Source organism: Acipenser ruthenus, unplaced genomic scaffold (assembly GCF_902713425.1).
Source record: "Acipenser ruthenus unplaced genomic scaffold, fAciRut3.2 maternal haplotype, whole genome shotgun sequence".
Lineage (NCBI taxonomy): Eukaryota > Metazoa > Chordata > Actinopteri > Acipenseriformes > Acipenseridae > Acipenser > Acipenser ruthenus.
Window position 1 is genome coordinate 1 of NW_026708402.1, and position 13,203 is coordinate 13,203.

Genomic DNA, 13,203 nt, shown 5'->3' on the forward strand with positions numbered 1-13,203 from the left:
ATTTTATGTTTAGTGAGCTGGGGGTGATTCCTCCAAAATTTCCCTTTTGTCTCCACACATTTCAATTGTAAAATGTAATGCCTGCAGCACTTGATATTCCCAGGTGGTCTCCCCATCCAAGTACTAACCAAGCCCAACATTGCTTAGCTTCTGAGATCAGACGAGATCAGGCTTATTCAAGGTGGTGTGGCCGCAGCGATTGCATTTTCGGCTTTCATGACTTTTATGTTTAGTGAGCTGGGGGTGATTCCTCCAAAATTTCCTTTTGTCCTCCACACATTTCAATTGTAAAATGTAATGCCTGCAGCACTTGATATTCCCAGGTGGTCTCCCATCCAAGTACTAACCAAGCCCAACATTGCTTAGCTTCTGAGATCAGACGAGGATCAGGCTTATTCAGGTGGTGTGGCCGCAGGCGATTGCATTTCTGCTTTCATGACTTTTATGTTTAGTGAGCTGGGGTGATTCCTCCAAAATTTTCCTTTTGTCCTCCACACATTTCAATTGTAAAATGTAATGCCTGCAGCACTTGATATTCCCAGGTGGTCTCCCATCCAAGTACTAACCAAGCCCAACATTGCTTAGCTTCTGAGATCAGACGAGATCAGGCTTATTCAAGGTGGTGTGGCCGCAGGCGATTGCATTTCTGCTTTCATGACTTTTATGTTTAGTGAGCTGGGGTGATTCCTCCAAAATTTCCTTTTGTCCTCCACACATTTCAATTGTAAAATGTAATGCCTGCAGCACTTGATATTCCCAGGTGGTCTCCCATCCAAGTACTAACCAAGCCCAACATTGCTTAGCTTCTGAGATCAGACGAGATCAGGCTTATTCAAGGTGGTGTGGCCGCAGGCGATTGCATTTCTGCTTTCATGACTTTTATGTTTAGTGAGCTGGGGGTGATTCCTCCAAAATTTCCTTTTGTCCTCCACACATTTCAATTGTAAAATGTAATGCCTGCAGCACTTGATATTCCAGGTGGTCTCCCATCCAAGTACTAACCAAGCCCAACATTGCTTAGCTTCTGAGATCAGACGAGATCAGGCTTATTCAAGGTGGTGTGGCCGCAGGCGATTGCATTTCTGCTTTCATGACTTTTATGTTTAGTGAGCTGGGGGTGATTCCTCCAAAATTTCCTTTTGTCCTCCACACATTTCAATTGTAAAATGTAATGCCTGCAGCACTTGATATTCCCAGGTGGTCTCCCATCCAAGTACTAACCAAGCCCAACATTGCTTAGCTTCTGAGATCAGACGAGATCAGGCTTATTCAAGGTGGTGTGGCCGCAGGCGATTGCATTTCTGCTTTCATGACTTTTATGTTTAGTGAGCTGGGGGTGATTCCTCCAAAATTTCCTTTTGTCCTCCACACATTTCAATTGTAAAATGTAATGCCTGCAGCACTTGATATTCCCAGGTGGTCTCCCATCCAAGTACTAACCAAGCCCAACATTGCTTAGCTTCTGAGATCAGACGAGATCAGGCTTATTCAAGGTGGTGTGGCCGCAGGCGATTGCATTTCTGCTTTCATGACTTTTATGTTTAGTGAGCTGGGGGTGATTCCTCCAAAATTTCCTTTTGTCCTCCACACATTTCAATTGTAAAATGTAATGCCTGCAGCACTTGATATTCCCAGGTGGTCTCCCATCCAAGTACTAACCAAGCCCAACATTGCTTAGCTTCTGAGATCAGACGAGATCAGGCTTATTCAAGGTGGTGTGGCCGCAGGCGATTGCATTTCTGCTTTCATGACTTTTATGTTTAGTGAGCTGGGGGTGATTCCTCCAAAATTTCCTTTTGTCCTCCACACATTTCAATTGTAAAATGTAATGCCTGCAGCACTTGATATTCCCAGGTGGTCTCCCATCCAAGTACTAACCAAGCCCAACATTGCTTAGCTTCTGAGATCAGACGAGATCAGGCTTATTCAAGGTGGTGTGGCCGCAGGCGATTGCATTTCTGCTTTCATGACTTTTATGTTTAGTGAGCTGGGGGTGATTCCTCCAAAATTTCCTTTTGTCCTCCACACATTTCAATTGTAAAATGTAATGCCTGCAGCACTTGATATTCCCAGGTGGTCTCCCATCCAAGTACTAACCAAGCCCAACATTGCTTAGCTTCTGAGATCAGACGAGATCAGGCTTATTCAAGGTGGTGTGGCCGCAGGCGATTGCATTTCTGCTTTCATGACTTTTATGTTTAGTGAGCTGGGGGTGATTCCTCCAAAATTTCCTTTTGTCCTCCACACATTTCAATTGTAAAATGTAATGCCTGCAGCACTTGATATTCCCAGGTGGTCTCCCATCCAAGTACTAACCAAGCCCAACATTGCTTAGCTTCTGAGATCAGACGAGATCAGGCTTATTCAAGGTGGTGTGGCCGCAGGCGATTGCATTTCTGCTTTCATGACTTTTATGTTTAGTGAGCTGGGGGTGATTCCTCCAAAATTTCCTTTTGTCCTCCACACATTTCAATTGTAAAATGTAATGCCTGCAGCACTTGATATTCCCAGGTGGTCTCCCATCCAAGTACTAACCAAGCCCAACATTGCTTAGCTTCTGAGATCAGACGAGATCAGGCTTATTCAAGGTGGTGTGGCCGCAGGCGATTGCATTTCTGCTTTCATGACTTTTATGTTTAGTGAGCTGGGGGTGATTCCTCCAAAATTTCCTTTTGTCCTCCACACATTTCAATTGTAAAATGTAATGCCTGCAGCACTTGATATTCCCAGGTGGTCTCCCATCCAAGTACTAACCAAGCCCAACATTGCTTAGCTTCTGAGATCAGACGAGATCAGGCTTATTCAAGGTGGTGTGGCCGCAGGCGATTGCATTTCTGCTTTCATGACTTTTATGTTTAGTGAGCTGGGGGTGATTCCTCCAAAATTTCCTTTTGTCCTCCACACATTTCAATTGTAAAATGTAATGCCTGCAGCACTTGATATTCCCAGGTGGTCTCCCATCCAAGTACTAACCAAGCCCAACATTGCTTAGCTTCTGAGATCAGACGAGATCAGGCTTATTCAAGGTGGTGTGGCCGCAGGCGATTGCATTTCTGCTTTCATGACTTTTATGTTTAGTGAGCTGGGGGTGATTCCTCCAAAATTTCCTTTTGTCCTCCACACATTTCAATTGTAAAATGTAATGCCTGCAGCACTTGATATTCCCAGGTGGTCTCCCATCCAAGTACTAACCAAGCCCAACATTGCTTAGCTTCTGAGATCAGACGAGATCAGGCTTATTCAAGGTGGTGTGGCCGCAGGCGATTGCATTTCTGCTTTCATGACTTTTATGTTTAGTGAGCTGGGGGTGATTCCTCCAAAATTTCCTTTTGTCCTCCACACATTTCAATTGTAAAATGTAATGCCTGCAGCACTTGATATTCCCAGGTGGTCTCCCATCCAAGTACTAACCAAGCCCAACATTGCTTAGCTTCTGAGATCAGACGAGATCAGGCTTATTCAAGGTGGTGTGGCCGCAGGCGATTGCATTTCTGCTTTCATGACTTTTATGTTTAGTGAGCTGGGGGTGATTCCTCCAAAATTTCCTTTTGTCCTCCACACATTTCAATTGTAAAATGTAATGCCTGCAGCACTTGATATTCCCAGGTGGTCTCCCATCCAAGTACTAACCAAGCCCAACATTGCTTAGCTTCTGAGATCAGACGAGATCAGGCTTATTCAAGGTGGTGTGGCCGCAGGCGATTGCATTTCTGCTTTCATGACTTTTATGTTTAGTGAGCTGGGGGTGATTCCTCCAAAATTTCCTTTTGTCCTCCACACATTTCAATTGTAAAATGTAATGCCTGCAGCACTTGATATTCCCAGGTGGTCTCCCATCCAAGTACTAACCAAGCCCAACATTGCTTAGCTTCTGAGATCAGACGAGATCAGGCTTATTCAAGGTGGTGTGGCCGCAGGCGATTGCATTTCTGCTTTCATGACTTTTATGTTTAGTGAGCTGGGGGTGATTCCTCCAAAATTTCCTTTTGTCCTCCACACATTTCAATTGTAAAATGTAATGCCTGCAGCACTTGATATTCCCAGGTGGTCTCCCATCCAAGTACTAACCAAGCCCAACATTGCTTAGCTTCTGAGATCAGACGAGATCAGGCTTATTCAAGGTGGTGTGGCCGCAGGCGATTGCATTTCTGCTTTCATGACTTTTATGTTTAGTGAGCTGGGGGTGATTCCTCCAAAATTTCCTTTTGTCCTCCACACATTTCAATTGTAAAATGTAATGCCTGCAGCACTTGATATTCCCAGGTGGTCTCCCATCCAAGTACTAACCAAGCCCAACATTGCTTAGCTTCTGAGATCAGACGAGATCAGGCTTATTCAAGGTGGTGTGGCCGCAGGCGATTGCATTTCTGCTTTCATGACTTTTATGTTTAGTGAGCTGGGGGTGATTCCTCCAAAATTTCCTTTTGTCCTCCACACATTTCAATTGTAAAATGTAATGCCTGCAGCACTTGATATTCCCAGGTGGTCTCCCATCCAAGTACTAACCAAGCCCAACATTGCTTAGCTTCTGAGATCAGACGAGATCAGGCTTATTCAAGGTGGTGTGGCCGCAGGCGATTGCATTTCTGCTTTCATGACTTTTATGTTTAGTGAGCTGGGGGTGATTCCTCCAAAATTTCCTTTTGTCCTCCACACATTTCAATTGTAAAATGTAATGCCTGCAGCACTTGATATTCCCAGGTGGTCTCCCATCCAAGTACTAACCAAGCCCAACATTGCTTAGCTTCTGAGATCAGACGAGATCAGGCTTATTCAAGGTGGTGTGGCCGCAGGCGATTGCATTTCTGCTTTCATGACTTTTATGTTTAGTGAGCTGGGGGTGATTCCTCCAAAATTTCCTTTTGTCCTCCACACATTTCAATTGTAAAATGTAATGCCTGCAGCACTTGATATTCCCAGGTGGTCTCCCATCCAAGTACTAACCAAGCCCAACATTGCTTAGCTTCTGAGATCAGACGAGATCAGGCTTATTCAAGGTGGTGTGGCCGCAGGCGATTGCATTTCTGCTTTCATGACTTTTATGTTTAGTGAGCTGGGGGTGATTCCTCCAAAATTTCCTTTTGTCCTCCACACATTTCAATTGTAAAATGTAATGCCTGCAGCACTTGATATTCCCAGGTGGTCTCCCATCCAAGTACTAACCAAGCCCAACATTGCTTAGCTTCTGAGATCAGACGAGATCAGGCTTATTCAAGGTGGTGTGGCCGCAGGCGATTGCATTTCTGCTTTCATGACTTTTATGTTTAGTGAGCTGGGGGTGATTCCTCCAAAATTTCCTTTTGTCCTCCACACATTTCAATTGTAAAATGTAATGCCTGCAGCACTTGATATTCCCAGGTGGTCTCCCATCCAAGTACTAACCAAGCCCAACATTGCTTAGCTTCTGAGATCAGACGAGATCAGGCTTATTCAAGGTGGTGTGGCCGCAGGCGATTGCATTTCTGCTTTCATGACTTTTATGTTTAGTGAGCTGGGGGTGATTCCTCCAAAATTTCCTTTTGTCCTCCACACATTTCAATTGTAAAATGTAATGCCTGCAGCACTTGATATTCCCAGGTGGTCTCCCATCCAAGTACTAACCAAGCCCAACATTGCTTAGCTTCTGAGATCAGACGAGATCAGGCTTATTCAAGGTGGTGTGGCCGCAGGCGATTGCATTTCTGCTTTCATGACTTTTATGTTTAGTGAGCTGGGGGTGATTCCTCCAAAATTTCCTTTTGTCCTCCACACATTTCAATTGTAAAATGTAATGCCTGCAGCACTTGATATTCCCAGGTGGTCTCCCATCCAAGTACTAACCAAGCCCAACATTGCTTAGCTTCTGAGATCAGACGAGATCAGGCTTATTCAAGGTGGTGTGGCCGCAGGCGATTGCATTTCTGCTTTCATGACTTTTATGTTTAGTGAGCTGGGGGTGATTCCTCCAAAATTTCCTTTTGTCCTCCACACATTTCAATTGTAAAATGTAATGCCTGCAGCACTTGATATTCCCAGGTGGTCTCCCATCCAAGTACTAACCAAGCCCAACATTGCTTAGCTTCTGAGATCAGACGAGATCAGGCTTATTCAAGGTGGTGTGGCCGCAGGCGATTGCATTTCTGCTTTCATGACTTTTATGTTTAGTGAGCTGGGGGTGATTCCTCCAAAATTTCCTTTTGTCCTCCACACATTTCAATTGTAAAATGTAATGCCTGCAGCACTTGATATTCCCAGGTGGTCTCCCATCCAAGTACTAACCAAGCCCAACATTGCTTAGCTTCTGAGATCAGACGAGATCAGGCTTATTCAAGGTGGTGTGGCCGCAGGCGATTGCATTTCTGCTTTCATGACTTTTATGTTTAGTGAGCTGGGGGTGATTCCTCCAAAATTTCCTTTTGTCCTCCACACATTTCAATTGTAAAATGTAATGCCTGCAGCACTTGATATTCCCAGGTGGTCTCCCATCCAAGTACTAACCAAGCCCAACATTGCTTAGCTTCTGAGATCAGACGAGATCAGGCTTATTCAAGGTGGTGTGGCCGCAGGCGATTGCATTTCTGCTTTCATGACTTTTATGTTTAGTGAGCTGGGGGTGATTCCTCCAAAATTTCCTTTTGTCCTCCACACATTTCAATTGTAAAATGTAATGCCTGCAGCACTTGATATTCCCAGGTGGTCTCCCATCCAAGTACTAACCAAGCCCAACATTGCTTAGCTTCTGAGATCAGACGAGATCAGGCTTATTCAAGGTGGTGTGGCCGCAGGCGATTGCATTTCTGCTTTCATGACTTTTATGTTTAGTGAGCTGGGGGTGATTCCTCCAAAATTTCCTTTTGTCCTCCACACATTTCAATTGTAAAATGTAATGCCTGCAGCACTTGATATTCCCAGGTGGTCTCCCATCCAAGTACTAACCAAGCCCAACATTGCTTAGCTTCTGAGATCAGACGAGATCAGGCTTATTCAAGGTGGTGTGGCCGCAGGCGATTGCATTTCTGCTTTCATGACTTTTATGTTTAGTGAGCTGGGGGTGATTCCTCCAAAATTTCCTTTTGTCCTCCACACATTTCAATTGTAAAATGTAATGCCTGCAGCACTTGATATTCCCAGGTGGTCTCCCATCCAAGTACTAACCAAGCCCAACATTGCTTAGCTTCTGAGATCAGACGAGATCAGGCTTATTCAAGGTGGTGTGGCCGCAGGCGATTGCATTTCTGCTTTCATGACTTTTATGTTTAGTGAGCTGGGGGTGATTCCTCCAAAATTTCCTTTTGTCCTCCACACATTTCAATTGTAAAATGTAATGCCTGCAGCACTTGATATTCCCAGGTGGTCTCCCATCCAAGTACTAACCAAGCCCAACATTGCTTAGCTTCTGAGATCAGACGAGATCAGGCTTATTCAAGGTGGTGTGGCCGCAGGCGATTGCATTTCTGCTTTCATGACTTTTATGTTTAGTGAGCTGGGGGTGATTCCTCCAAAATTTCCTTTTGTCCTCCACACATTTCAATTGTAAAATGTAATGCCTGCAGCACTTGATATTCCCAGGTGGTCTCCCATCCAAGTACTAACCAAGCCCAACATTGCTTAGCTTCTGAGATCAGACGAGATCAGGCTTATTCAAGGTGGTGTGGCCGCAGGCGATTGCATTTCTGCTTTCATGACTTTTATGTTTAGTGAGCTGGGGGTGATTCCTCCAAAATTTCCTTTTGTCCTCCACACATTTCAATTGTAAAATGTAATGCCTGCAGCACTTGATATTCCCAGGTGGTCTCCCATCCAAGTACTAACCAAGCCCAACATTGCTTAGCTTCTGAGATCAGACGAGATCAGGCTTATTCAAGGTGGTGTGGCCGCAGGCGATTGCATTTCTGCTTTCATGACTTTTATGTTTAGTGAGCTGGGGGTGATTCCTCCAAAATTTCCTTTTGTCCTCCACACATTTCAATTGTAAAATGTAATGCCTGCAGCACTTGATATTCCCAGGTGGTCTCCCATCCAAGTACTAACCAAGCCCAACATTGCTTAGCTTCTGAGATCAGACGAGATCAGGCTTATTCAAGGTGGTGTGGCCGCAGGCGATTGCATTTCTGCTTTCATGACTTTTATGTTTAGTGAGCTGGGGGTGATTCCTCCAAAATTTCCTTTTGTCCTCCACACATTTCAATTGTAAAATGTAATGCCTGCAGCACTTGATATTCCCAGGTGGTCTCCCATCCAAGTACTAACCAAGCCCAACATTGCTTAGCTTCTGAGATCAGACGAGATCAGGCTTATTCAAGGTGGTGTGGCCGCAGGCGATTGCATTTCTGCTTTCATGACTTTTATGTTTAGTGAGCTGGGGGTGATTCCTCCAAAATTTCCTTTTGTCCTCCACACATTTCAATTGTAAAATGTAATGCCTGCAGCACTTGATATTCCCAGGTGGTCTCCCATCCAAGTACTAACCAAGCCCAACATTGCTTAGCTTCTGAGATCAGACGAGATCAGGCTTATTCAAGGTGGTGTGGCCGCAGGCGATTGCATTTCTGCTTTCATGACTTTTATGTTTAGTGAGCTGGGGGTGATTCCTCCAAAATTTCCTTTTGTCCTCCACACATTTCAATTGTAAAATGTAATGCCTGCAGCACTTGATATTCCCAGGTGGTCTCCCATCCAAGTACTAACCAAGCCCAACATTGCTTAGCTTCTGAGATCAGACGAGATCAGGCTTATTCAAGGTGGTGTGGCCGCAGGCGATTGCATTTCTGCTTTCATGACTTTTATGTTTAGTGAGCTGGGGGTGATTCCTCCAAAATTTCCTTTTGTCCTCCACACATTTCAATTGTAAAATGTAATGCCTGCAGCACTTGATATTCCCAGGTGGTCTCCCATCCAAGTACTAACCAAGCCCAACATTGCTTAGCTTCTGAGATCAGACGAGATCAGGCTTATTCAAGGTGGTGTGGCCGCAGGCGATTGCATTTCTGCTTTCATGACTTTTATGTTTAGTGAGCTGGGGGTGATTCCTCCAAAATTTCCTTTTGTCCTCCACACATTTCAATTGTAAAATGTAATGCCTGCAGCACTTGATATTCCCAGGTGGTCTCCCATCCAAGTACTAACCAAGCCCAACATTGCTTAGCTTCTGAGATCAGACGAGATCAGGCTTATTCAAGGTGGTGTGGCCGCAGGCGATTGCATTTCTGCTTTCATGACTTTTATGTTTAGTGAGCTGGGGGTGATTCCTCCAAAATTTCCTTTTGTCCTCCACACATTTCAATTGTAAAATGTAATGCCTGCAGCACTTGATATTCCCAGGTGGTCTCCCATCCAAGTACTAACCAAGCCCAACATTGCTTAGCTTCTGAGATCAGACGAGATCAGGCTTATTCAAGGTGGTGTGGCCGCAGGCGATTGCATTTCTGCTTTCATGACTTTTATGTTTAGTGAGCTGGGGGTGATTCCTCCAAAATTTCCTTTTGTCCTCCACACATTTCAATTGTAAAATGTAATGCCTGCAGCACTTGATATTCCCAGGTGGTCTCCCATCCAAGTACTAACCAAGCCCAACATTGCTTAGCTTCTGAGATCAGACGAGATCAGGCTTATTCAAGGTGGTGTGGCCGCAGGCGATTGCATTTCTGCTTTCATGACTTTTATGTTTAGTGAGCTGGGGGTGATTCCTCCAAAATTTCCTTTTGTCCTCCACACATTTCAATTGTAAAATGTAATGCCTGCAGCACTTGATATTCCCAGGTGGTCTCCCATCCAAGTACTAACCAAGCCCAACATTGCTTAGCTTCTGAGATCAGACGAGATCAGGCTTATTCAAGGTGGTGTGGCCGCAGGCGATTGCATTTCTGCTTTCATGACTTTTATGTTTAGTGAGCTGGGGGTGATTCCTCCAAAATTTCCTTTTGTCCTCCACACATTTCAATTGTAAAATGTAATGCCTGCAGCACTTGATATTCCCAGGTGGTCTCCCATCCAAGTACTAACCAAGCCCAACATTGCTTAGCTTCTGAGATCAGACGAGATCAGGCTTATTCAAGGTGGTGTGGCCGCAGGCGATTGCATTTCTGCTTTCATGACTTTTATGTTTAGTGAGCTGGGGGTGATTCCTCCAAAATTTCCTTTTGTCCTCCACACATTTCAATTGTAAAATGTAATGCCTGCAGCACTTGATATTCCCAGGTGGTCTCCCATCCAAGTACTAACCAAGCCCAACATTGCTTAGCTTCTGAGATCAGACGAGATCAGGCTTATTCAAGGTGGTGTGGCCGCAGGCGATTGCATTTCTGCTTTCATGACTTTTATGTTTAGTGAGCTGGGGGTGATTCCTCCAAAATTTCCTTTTGTCCTCCACACATTTCAATTGTAAAATGTAATGCCTGCAGCACTTGATATTCCCAGGTGGTCTCCCATCCAAGTACTAACCAAGCCCAACATTGCTTAGCTTCTGAGATCAGACGAGATCAGGCTTATTCAAGGTGGTGTGGCCGCAGGCGATTGCATTTCTGCTTTCATGACTTTTATGTTTAGTGAGCTGGGGGTGATTCCTCCAAAATTTCCTTTTGTCCTCCACACATTTCAATTGTAAAATGTAATGCCTGCAGCACTTGATATTCCCAGGTGGTCTCCCATCCAAGTACTAACCAAGCCCAACATTGCTTAGCTTCTGAGATCAGACGAGATCAGGCTTATTCAAGGTGGTGTGGCCGCAGGCGATTGCATTTCTGCTTTCATGACTTTTATGTTTAGTGAGCTGGGGGTGATTCCTCCAAAATTTCCTTTTGTCCTCCACACATTTCAATTGTAAAATGTAATGCCTGCAGCACTTGATATTCCCAGGTGGTCTCCCATCCAAGTACTAACCAAGCCCAACATTGCTTAGCTTCTGAGATCAGACGAGATCAGGCTTATTCAAGGTGGTGTGGCCGCAGGCGATTGCATTTCTGCTTTCATGACTTTTATGTTTAGTGAGCTGGGGGTGATTCCTCCAAAATTTCCTTTTGTCCTCCACACATTTCAATTGTAAAATGTAATGCCTGCAGCACTTGATATTCCCAGGTGGTCTCCCATCCAAGTACTAACCAAGCCCAACATTGCTTAGCTTCTGAGATCAGACGAGATCAGGCTTATTCAAGGTGGTGTGGCCGCAGGCGATTGCATTTCTGCTTTCATGACTTTTATGTTTAGTGAGCTGGGGGTGATTCCTCCAAAATTTCCTTTTGTCCTCCACACATTTCAATTGTAAAATGTAATTACAAAAATGTAATGCCTGCAGCACTTGATATTCCCAGGTGGTCTCCCATCCAAGTACTAACCAAGCCCAACATTGCTTAGCTTCTGAGATCAGACGAGATCAGGCTTATTCAAGGTGGTGTGGCCGCAGGCGATTGCATTTCTGCTTTCATGACTTTTATGTTTAGTGAGCTGGGGGTGATTCCTCCAAAATTTCCTTTTGTCCTCCACACATTTCAATTGTAAAATGTAATGCCTGCAGCACTTGATATTCCCAGGTGGTCTCCCATCCAAGTACTAACCAAGCCCAACATTGCTTAGCTTCTGAGATCAGACGAGATCAGGCTTATTCAAGGTGGTGTGGCCGCAGGCGATTGCATTTCTGCTTTCATGACTTTTATGTTTAGTGAGCTGGGGGTGATTCCTCCAAAATTTCCTTTTGTCCTCCACACATTTCAATTGTAAAATGTAATGCCTGCAGCACTTGATATTCCCAGGTGGTCTCCCATCCAAGTACTAACCAAGCCCAACATTGCTTAGCTTCTGAGATCAGACGAGATCAGGCTTATTCAAGGTGGTGTGGCCGCAGGCGATTGCATTTCTGCTTTCATGACTTTTATGTTTAGTGAGCTGGGGGTGATTCCTCCAAAATTTCCTTTTGTCCTCCACACATTTCAATTGTAAAATGTAATGCCTGCAGCACTTGATATTCCCAGGTGGTCTCCCATCCAAGTACTAACCAAGCCCAACATTGCTTAGCTTCTGAGATCAGACGAGATCAGGCTTATTCAAGGTGGTGTGGCCGCAGGCGATTGCATTTCTGCTTTCATGACTTTTATGTTTAGTGAGCTGGGGGTGATTCCTCCAAAATTTCCTTTTGTCCTCCACACATTTCAATTGTAAAATGTAATGCCTGCAGCACTTGATATTCCCAGGTGGTCTCCCATCCAAGTACTAACCAAGCCCAACATTGCTTAGCTTCTGAGATCAGACGAGATCAGGCTTATTCAAGGTGGTGTGGCCGCAGGCGATTGCATTTCTGCTTTCATGACTTTTATGTTTAGTGAGCTGGGGGTGATTCCTCCAAAATTTCCTTTTGTCCTCCACACATTTCAATTGTAAAATGTAATGCCTGCAGCACTTGATATTCCCAGGTGGTCTCCCATCCAAGTACTAACCAAGCCCAACATTGCTTAGCTTCTGAGATCAGACGAGATCAGGCTTATTCAAGGTGGTGTGGCCGCAGGCGATTGCATTTCTGCTTTCATGACTTTTATGTTTAGTGAGCTGGGGGTGATTCCTCCAAAATTTCCTTTTGTCCTCCACACATTTCAATTGTAAAATGTAATGCCTGCAGCACTTGATATTCCCAGGTGGTCTCCCATCCAAGTACTAACCAAGCCCAACATTGCTTAGCTTCTGAGATCAGACGAGATCAGGCTTATTCAAGGTGGTGTGGCCGCAGGCGATTGCATTTCTGCTTTCATGACTTTTATGTTTAGTGAGCTGGGGGTGATTCCTCCAAAATTTCCTTTTGTCCTCCACACATTTCAATTGTAAAATGTAATGCCTGCAGCACTTGATATTCCCAGGTGGTCTCCCATCCAAGTACTAACCAAGCCCAACATTGCTTAGCTTCTGAGATCAGACGAGATCAGGCTTATTCAAGGTGGTGTGGCCGCAGGCGATTGCATTTCTGCTTTCATGACTTTTATGTTTAGTGAGCTGGGGGTGATTCCTCCAAAATTTCCTTTTGTCCTCCACACATTTCAATTGTAAAATGTAATGCCTGCAGCACTTGATATTCCCAGGTGGTCTCCCATCCAAGTACTAACCAAGCCCAACATTGCTTAGCTTCTGAGATCAGACGAGATCAGGCTTATTCAAGGTGGTGTGGCCGCAGGCGATTGCATTTCTGCTTTCATGACTTTTATGTTTAGTGAGCTGGGGGTGATTCCTCCAAAATTTCCTTTTGTC

The 13,203-nt window shown here is 44.7% G+C and overlaps 57 non-coding genes and 3 pseudogenes across 57 annotated transcripts; all 60 read right to left on the reverse strand.

Moving 5' to 3' along the window:
- Window positions 1–78: 78 nt before the first annotated feature.
- LOC131732427 (5S ribosomal RNA) lies at window positions 79–198 on the reverse strand (annotated as a pseudogene).
- Window positions 199–298: 100 nt separating this feature from the next.
- LOC131732425 (5S ribosomal RNA) lies at window positions 299–417 on the reverse strand (annotated as a pseudogene).
- A 100-nt stretch (window positions 418–517) lies between these two features.
- On the reverse strand, window positions 518–636 carry LOC131732429 (5S ribosomal RNA). Its single transcript, XR_009325521.1, has one exon. It is a non-coding gene; the product is annotated as a 5S ribosomal RNA (ribosomal RNA).
- Window positions 637–735: 99 nt separating this feature from the next.
- On the reverse strand, window positions 736–854 carry LOC131732465 (5S ribosomal RNA). Its single transcript, XR_009325533.1, has one exon. It is a non-coding gene; the product is annotated as a 5S ribosomal RNA (ribosomal RNA).
- A 100-nt stretch (window positions 855–954) lies between these two features.
- Window positions 955–1,072, reverse strand: LOC131732416 (5S ribosomal RNA; annotated as a pseudogene).
- Window positions 1,073–1,172: 100 nt separating this feature from the next.
- On the reverse strand, window positions 1,173–1,291 carry LOC131732476 (5S ribosomal RNA). Its single transcript, XR_009325545.1, has one exon. It is a non-coding gene; the product is annotated as a 5S ribosomal RNA (ribosomal RNA).
- A 100-nt stretch (window positions 1,292–1,391) lies between these two features.
- LOC131732204 (5S ribosomal RNA) lies at window positions 1,392–1,510 on the reverse strand. The gene has a single exon (XR_009325311.1). It is a non-coding gene; the product is annotated as a 5S ribosomal RNA (ribosomal RNA).
- Window positions 1,511–1,610: 100 nt separating this feature from the next.
- Window positions 1,611–1,729, reverse strand: LOC131732215 (5S ribosomal RNA). Its single transcript, XR_009325322.1, has one exon. It is a non-coding gene; the product is annotated as a 5S ribosomal RNA (ribosomal RNA).
- Window positions 1,730–1,829: 100 nt separating this feature from the next.
- On the reverse strand, window positions 1,830–1,948 carry LOC131732226 (5S ribosomal RNA). The gene has a single exon (XR_009325333.1). It is a non-coding gene; the product is annotated as a 5S ribosomal RNA (ribosomal RNA).
- Window positions 1,949–2,048: 100 nt separating this feature from the next.
- Window positions 2,049–2,167, reverse strand: LOC131732237 (5S ribosomal RNA). The gene has a single exon (XR_009325344.1). It is a non-coding gene; the product is annotated as a 5S ribosomal RNA (ribosomal RNA).
- A 100-nt stretch (window positions 2,168–2,267) lies between these two features.
- LOC131732248 (5S ribosomal RNA) lies at window positions 2,268–2,386 on the reverse strand. Its single transcript, XR_009325355.1, has one exon. It is a non-coding gene; the product is annotated as a 5S ribosomal RNA (ribosomal RNA).
- A 100-nt stretch (window positions 2,387–2,486) lies between these two features.
- On the reverse strand, window positions 2,487–2,605 carry LOC131732260 (5S ribosomal RNA). The gene has a single exon (XR_009325366.1). It is a non-coding gene; the product is annotated as a 5S ribosomal RNA (ribosomal RNA).
- Window positions 2,606–2,705: 100 nt separating this feature from the next.
- LOC131732271 (5S ribosomal RNA) lies at window positions 2,706–2,824 on the reverse strand. The gene has a single exon (XR_009325377.1). It is a non-coding gene; the product is annotated as a 5S ribosomal RNA (ribosomal RNA).
- Window positions 2,825–2,924: 100 nt separating this feature from the next.
- LOC131732282 (5S ribosomal RNA) lies at window positions 2,925–3,043 on the reverse strand. Its single transcript, XR_009325388.1, has one exon. It is a non-coding gene; the product is annotated as a 5S ribosomal RNA (ribosomal RNA).
- A 100-nt stretch (window positions 3,044–3,143) lies between these two features.
- On the reverse strand, window positions 3,144–3,262 carry LOC131732293 (5S ribosomal RNA). The gene has a single exon (XR_009325399.1). It is a non-coding gene; the product is annotated as a 5S ribosomal RNA (ribosomal RNA).
- Window positions 3,263–3,362: 100 nt separating this feature from the next.
- On the reverse strand, window positions 3,363–3,481 carry LOC131732304 (5S ribosomal RNA). The gene has a single exon (XR_009325410.1). It is a non-coding gene; the product is annotated as a 5S ribosomal RNA (ribosomal RNA).
- Window positions 3,482–3,581: 100 nt separating this feature from the next.
- Window positions 3,582–3,700, reverse strand: LOC131732316 (5S ribosomal RNA). The gene has a single exon (XR_009325422.1). It is a non-coding gene; the product is annotated as a 5S ribosomal RNA (ribosomal RNA).
- Window positions 3,701–3,800: 100 nt separating this feature from the next.
- On the reverse strand, window positions 3,801–3,919 carry LOC131732327 (5S ribosomal RNA). The gene has a single exon (XR_009325433.1). It is a non-coding gene; the product is annotated as a 5S ribosomal RNA (ribosomal RNA).
- Window positions 3,920–4,019: 100 nt separating this feature from the next.
- LOC131732339 (5S ribosomal RNA) lies at window positions 4,020–4,138 on the reverse strand. Its single transcript, XR_009325444.1, has one exon. It is a non-coding gene; the product is annotated as a 5S ribosomal RNA (ribosomal RNA).
- Window positions 4,139–4,238: 100 nt separating this feature from the next.
- On the reverse strand, window positions 4,239–4,357 carry LOC131732351 (5S ribosomal RNA). The gene has a single exon (XR_009325455.1). It is a non-coding gene; the product is annotated as a 5S ribosomal RNA (ribosomal RNA).
- A 100-nt stretch (window positions 4,358–4,457) lies between these two features.
- LOC131732363 (5S ribosomal RNA) lies at window positions 4,458–4,576 on the reverse strand. Its single transcript, XR_009325467.1, has one exon. It is a non-coding gene; the product is annotated as a 5S ribosomal RNA (ribosomal RNA).
- Window positions 4,577–4,676: 100 nt separating this feature from the next.
- LOC131732375 (5S ribosomal RNA) lies at window positions 4,677–4,795 on the reverse strand. The gene has a single exon (XR_009325479.1). It is a non-coding gene; the product is annotated as a 5S ribosomal RNA (ribosomal RNA).
- A 100-nt stretch (window positions 4,796–4,895) lies between these two features.
- Window positions 4,896–5,014, reverse strand: LOC131732386 (5S ribosomal RNA). The gene has a single exon (XR_009325490.1). It is a non-coding gene; the product is annotated as a 5S ribosomal RNA (ribosomal RNA).
- A 100-nt stretch (window positions 5,015–5,114) lies between these two features.
- On the reverse strand, window positions 5,115–5,233 carry LOC131732398 (5S ribosomal RNA). Its single transcript, XR_009325502.1, has one exon. It is a non-coding gene; the product is annotated as a 5S ribosomal RNA (ribosomal RNA).
- A 100-nt stretch (window positions 5,234–5,333) lies between these two features.
- LOC131732410 (5S ribosomal RNA) lies at window positions 5,334–5,452 on the reverse strand. Its single transcript, XR_009325515.1, has one exon. It is a non-coding gene; the product is annotated as a 5S ribosomal RNA (ribosomal RNA).
- Window positions 5,453–5,552: 100 nt separating this feature from the next.
- On the reverse strand, window positions 5,553–5,671 carry LOC131732422 (5S ribosomal RNA). The gene has a single exon (XR_009325520.1). It is a non-coding gene; the product is annotated as a 5S ribosomal RNA (ribosomal RNA).
- A 100-nt stretch (window positions 5,672–5,771) lies between these two features.
- Window positions 5,772–5,890, reverse strand: LOC131732435 (5S ribosomal RNA). Its single transcript, XR_009325523.1, has one exon. It is a non-coding gene; the product is annotated as a 5S ribosomal RNA (ribosomal RNA).
- Window positions 5,891–5,990: 100 nt separating this feature from the next.
- On the reverse strand, window positions 5,991–6,109 carry LOC131732446 (5S ribosomal RNA). The gene has a single exon (XR_009325524.1). It is a non-coding gene; the product is annotated as a 5S ribosomal RNA (ribosomal RNA).
- A 100-nt stretch (window positions 6,110–6,209) lies between these two features.
- On the reverse strand, window positions 6,210–6,328 carry LOC131732456 (5S ribosomal RNA). Its single transcript, XR_009325525.1, has one exon. It is a non-coding gene; the product is annotated as a 5S ribosomal RNA (ribosomal RNA).
- Window positions 6,329–6,428: 100 nt separating this feature from the next.
- LOC131732457 (5S ribosomal RNA) lies at window positions 6,429–6,547 on the reverse strand. The gene has a single exon (XR_009325526.1). It is a non-coding gene; the product is annotated as a 5S ribosomal RNA (ribosomal RNA).
- Window positions 6,548–6,647: 100 nt separating this feature from the next.
- LOC131732458 (5S ribosomal RNA) lies at window positions 6,648–6,766 on the reverse strand. The gene has a single exon (XR_009325527.1). It is a non-coding gene; the product is annotated as a 5S ribosomal RNA (ribosomal RNA).
- A 100-nt stretch (window positions 6,767–6,866) lies between these two features.
- LOC131732459 (5S ribosomal RNA) lies at window positions 6,867–6,985 on the reverse strand. Its single transcript, XR_009325528.1, has one exon. It is a non-coding gene; the product is annotated as a 5S ribosomal RNA (ribosomal RNA).
- Window positions 6,986–7,085: 100 nt separating this feature from the next.
- Window positions 7,086–7,204, reverse strand: LOC131732460 (5S ribosomal RNA). Its single transcript, XR_009325529.1, has one exon. It is a non-coding gene; the product is annotated as a 5S ribosomal RNA (ribosomal RNA).
- Window positions 7,205–7,304: 100 nt separating this feature from the next.
- On the reverse strand, window positions 7,305–7,423 carry LOC131732461 (5S ribosomal RNA). Its single transcript, XR_009325530.1, has one exon. It is a non-coding gene; the product is annotated as a 5S ribosomal RNA (ribosomal RNA).
- A 100-nt stretch (window positions 7,424–7,523) lies between these two features.
- On the reverse strand, window positions 7,524–7,642 carry LOC131732463 (5S ribosomal RNA). The gene has a single exon (XR_009325531.1). It is a non-coding gene; the product is annotated as a 5S ribosomal RNA (ribosomal RNA).
- A 100-nt stretch (window positions 7,643–7,742) lies between these two features.
- On the reverse strand, window positions 7,743–7,861 carry LOC131732464 (5S ribosomal RNA). Its single transcript, XR_009325532.1, has one exon. It is a non-coding gene; the product is annotated as a 5S ribosomal RNA (ribosomal RNA).
- Window positions 7,862–7,961: 100 nt separating this feature from the next.
- LOC131732466 (5S ribosomal RNA) lies at window positions 7,962–8,080 on the reverse strand. Its single transcript, XR_009325534.1, has one exon. It is a non-coding gene; the product is annotated as a 5S ribosomal RNA (ribosomal RNA).
- A 100-nt stretch (window positions 8,081–8,180) lies between these two features.
- LOC131732467 (5S ribosomal RNA) lies at window positions 8,181–8,299 on the reverse strand. Its single transcript, XR_009325535.1, has one exon. It is a non-coding gene; the product is annotated as a 5S ribosomal RNA (ribosomal RNA).
- Window positions 8,300–8,399: 100 nt separating this feature from the next.
- LOC131732468 (5S ribosomal RNA) lies at window positions 8,400–8,518 on the reverse strand. The gene has a single exon (XR_009325537.1). It is a non-coding gene; the product is annotated as a 5S ribosomal RNA (ribosomal RNA).
- Window positions 8,519–8,618: 100 nt separating this feature from the next.
- Window positions 8,619–8,737, reverse strand: LOC131732469 (5S ribosomal RNA). Its single transcript, XR_009325538.1, has one exon. It is a non-coding gene; the product is annotated as a 5S ribosomal RNA (ribosomal RNA).
- Window positions 8,738–8,837: 100 nt separating this feature from the next.
- On the reverse strand, window positions 8,838–8,956 carry LOC131732470 (5S ribosomal RNA). The gene has a single exon (XR_009325539.1). It is a non-coding gene; the product is annotated as a 5S ribosomal RNA (ribosomal RNA).
- Window positions 8,957–9,056: 100 nt separating this feature from the next.
- On the reverse strand, window positions 9,057–9,175 carry LOC131732471 (5S ribosomal RNA). Its single transcript, XR_009325540.1, has one exon. It is a non-coding gene; the product is annotated as a 5S ribosomal RNA (ribosomal RNA).
- Window positions 9,176–9,275: 100 nt separating this feature from the next.
- On the reverse strand, window positions 9,276–9,394 carry LOC131732472 (5S ribosomal RNA). The gene has a single exon (XR_009325541.1). It is a non-coding gene; the product is annotated as a 5S ribosomal RNA (ribosomal RNA).
- Window positions 9,395–9,494: 100 nt separating this feature from the next.
- Window positions 9,495–9,613, reverse strand: LOC131732473 (5S ribosomal RNA). The gene has a single exon (XR_009325542.1). It is a non-coding gene; the product is annotated as a 5S ribosomal RNA (ribosomal RNA).
- A 100-nt stretch (window positions 9,614–9,713) lies between these two features.
- LOC131732474 (5S ribosomal RNA) lies at window positions 9,714–9,832 on the reverse strand. Its single transcript, XR_009325543.1, has one exon. It is a non-coding gene; the product is annotated as a 5S ribosomal RNA (ribosomal RNA).
- A 100-nt stretch (window positions 9,833–9,932) lies between these two features.
- LOC131732475 (5S ribosomal RNA) lies at window positions 9,933–10,051 on the reverse strand. The gene has a single exon (XR_009325544.1). It is a non-coding gene; the product is annotated as a 5S ribosomal RNA (ribosomal RNA).
- A 100-nt stretch (window positions 10,052–10,151) lies between these two features.
- On the reverse strand, window positions 10,152–10,270 carry LOC131732477 (5S ribosomal RNA). The gene has a single exon (XR_009325546.1). It is a non-coding gene; the product is annotated as a 5S ribosomal RNA (ribosomal RNA).
- A 100-nt stretch (window positions 10,271–10,370) lies between these two features.
- On the reverse strand, window positions 10,371–10,489 carry LOC131732478 (5S ribosomal RNA). The gene has a single exon (XR_009325547.1). It is a non-coding gene; the product is annotated as a 5S ribosomal RNA (ribosomal RNA).
- Window positions 10,490–10,589: 100 nt separating this feature from the next.
- On the reverse strand, window positions 10,590–10,708 carry LOC131732479 (5S ribosomal RNA). Its single transcript, XR_009325548.1, has one exon. It is a non-coding gene; the product is annotated as a 5S ribosomal RNA (ribosomal RNA).
- Window positions 10,709–10,808: 100 nt separating this feature from the next.
- On the reverse strand, window positions 10,809–10,927 carry LOC131732480 (5S ribosomal RNA). The gene has a single exon (XR_009325549.1). It is a non-coding gene; the product is annotated as a 5S ribosomal RNA (ribosomal RNA).
- Window positions 10,928–11,027: 100 nt separating this feature from the next.
- LOC131732481 (5S ribosomal RNA) lies at window positions 11,028–11,146 on the reverse strand. Its single transcript, XR_009325550.1, has one exon. It is a non-coding gene; the product is annotated as a 5S ribosomal RNA (ribosomal RNA).
- A 114-nt stretch (window positions 11,147–11,260) lies between these two features.
- LOC131732199 (5S ribosomal RNA) lies at window positions 11,261–11,379 on the reverse strand. Its single transcript, XR_009325306.1, has one exon. It is a non-coding gene; the product is annotated as a 5S ribosomal RNA (ribosomal RNA).
- Window positions 11,380–11,479: 100 nt separating this feature from the next.
- On the reverse strand, window positions 11,480–11,598 carry LOC131732200 (5S ribosomal RNA). The gene has a single exon (XR_009325307.1). It is a non-coding gene; the product is annotated as a 5S ribosomal RNA (ribosomal RNA).
- A 100-nt stretch (window positions 11,599–11,698) lies between these two features.
- Window positions 11,699–11,817, reverse strand: LOC131732201 (5S ribosomal RNA). The gene has a single exon (XR_009325308.1). It is a non-coding gene; the product is annotated as a 5S ribosomal RNA (ribosomal RNA).
- Window positions 11,818–11,917: 100 nt separating this feature from the next.
- On the reverse strand, window positions 11,918–12,036 carry LOC131732202 (5S ribosomal RNA). The gene has a single exon (XR_009325309.1). It is a non-coding gene; the product is annotated as a 5S ribosomal RNA (ribosomal RNA).
- Window positions 12,037–12,136: 100 nt separating this feature from the next.
- LOC131732203 (5S ribosomal RNA) lies at window positions 12,137–12,255 on the reverse strand. The gene has a single exon (XR_009325310.1). It is a non-coding gene; the product is annotated as a 5S ribosomal RNA (ribosomal RNA).
- Window positions 12,256–12,355: 100 nt separating this feature from the next.
- On the reverse strand, window positions 12,356–12,474 carry LOC131732205 (5S ribosomal RNA). The gene has a single exon (XR_009325312.1). It is a non-coding gene; the product is annotated as a 5S ribosomal RNA (ribosomal RNA).
- A 100-nt stretch (window positions 12,475–12,574) lies between these two features.
- Window positions 12,575–12,693, reverse strand: LOC131732206 (5S ribosomal RNA). The gene has a single exon (XR_009325313.1). It is a non-coding gene; the product is annotated as a 5S ribosomal RNA (ribosomal RNA).
- A 100-nt stretch (window positions 12,694–12,793) lies between these two features.
- LOC131732207 (5S ribosomal RNA) lies at window positions 12,794–12,912 on the reverse strand. The gene has a single exon (XR_009325314.1). It is a non-coding gene; the product is annotated as a 5S ribosomal RNA (ribosomal RNA).
- A 100-nt stretch (window positions 12,913–13,012) lies between these two features.
- On the reverse strand, window positions 13,013–13,131 carry LOC131732208 (5S ribosomal RNA). The gene has a single exon (XR_009325315.1). It is a non-coding gene; the product is annotated as a 5S ribosomal RNA (ribosomal RNA).
- Window positions 13,132–13,203: the final 72 nt, after the last annotated feature.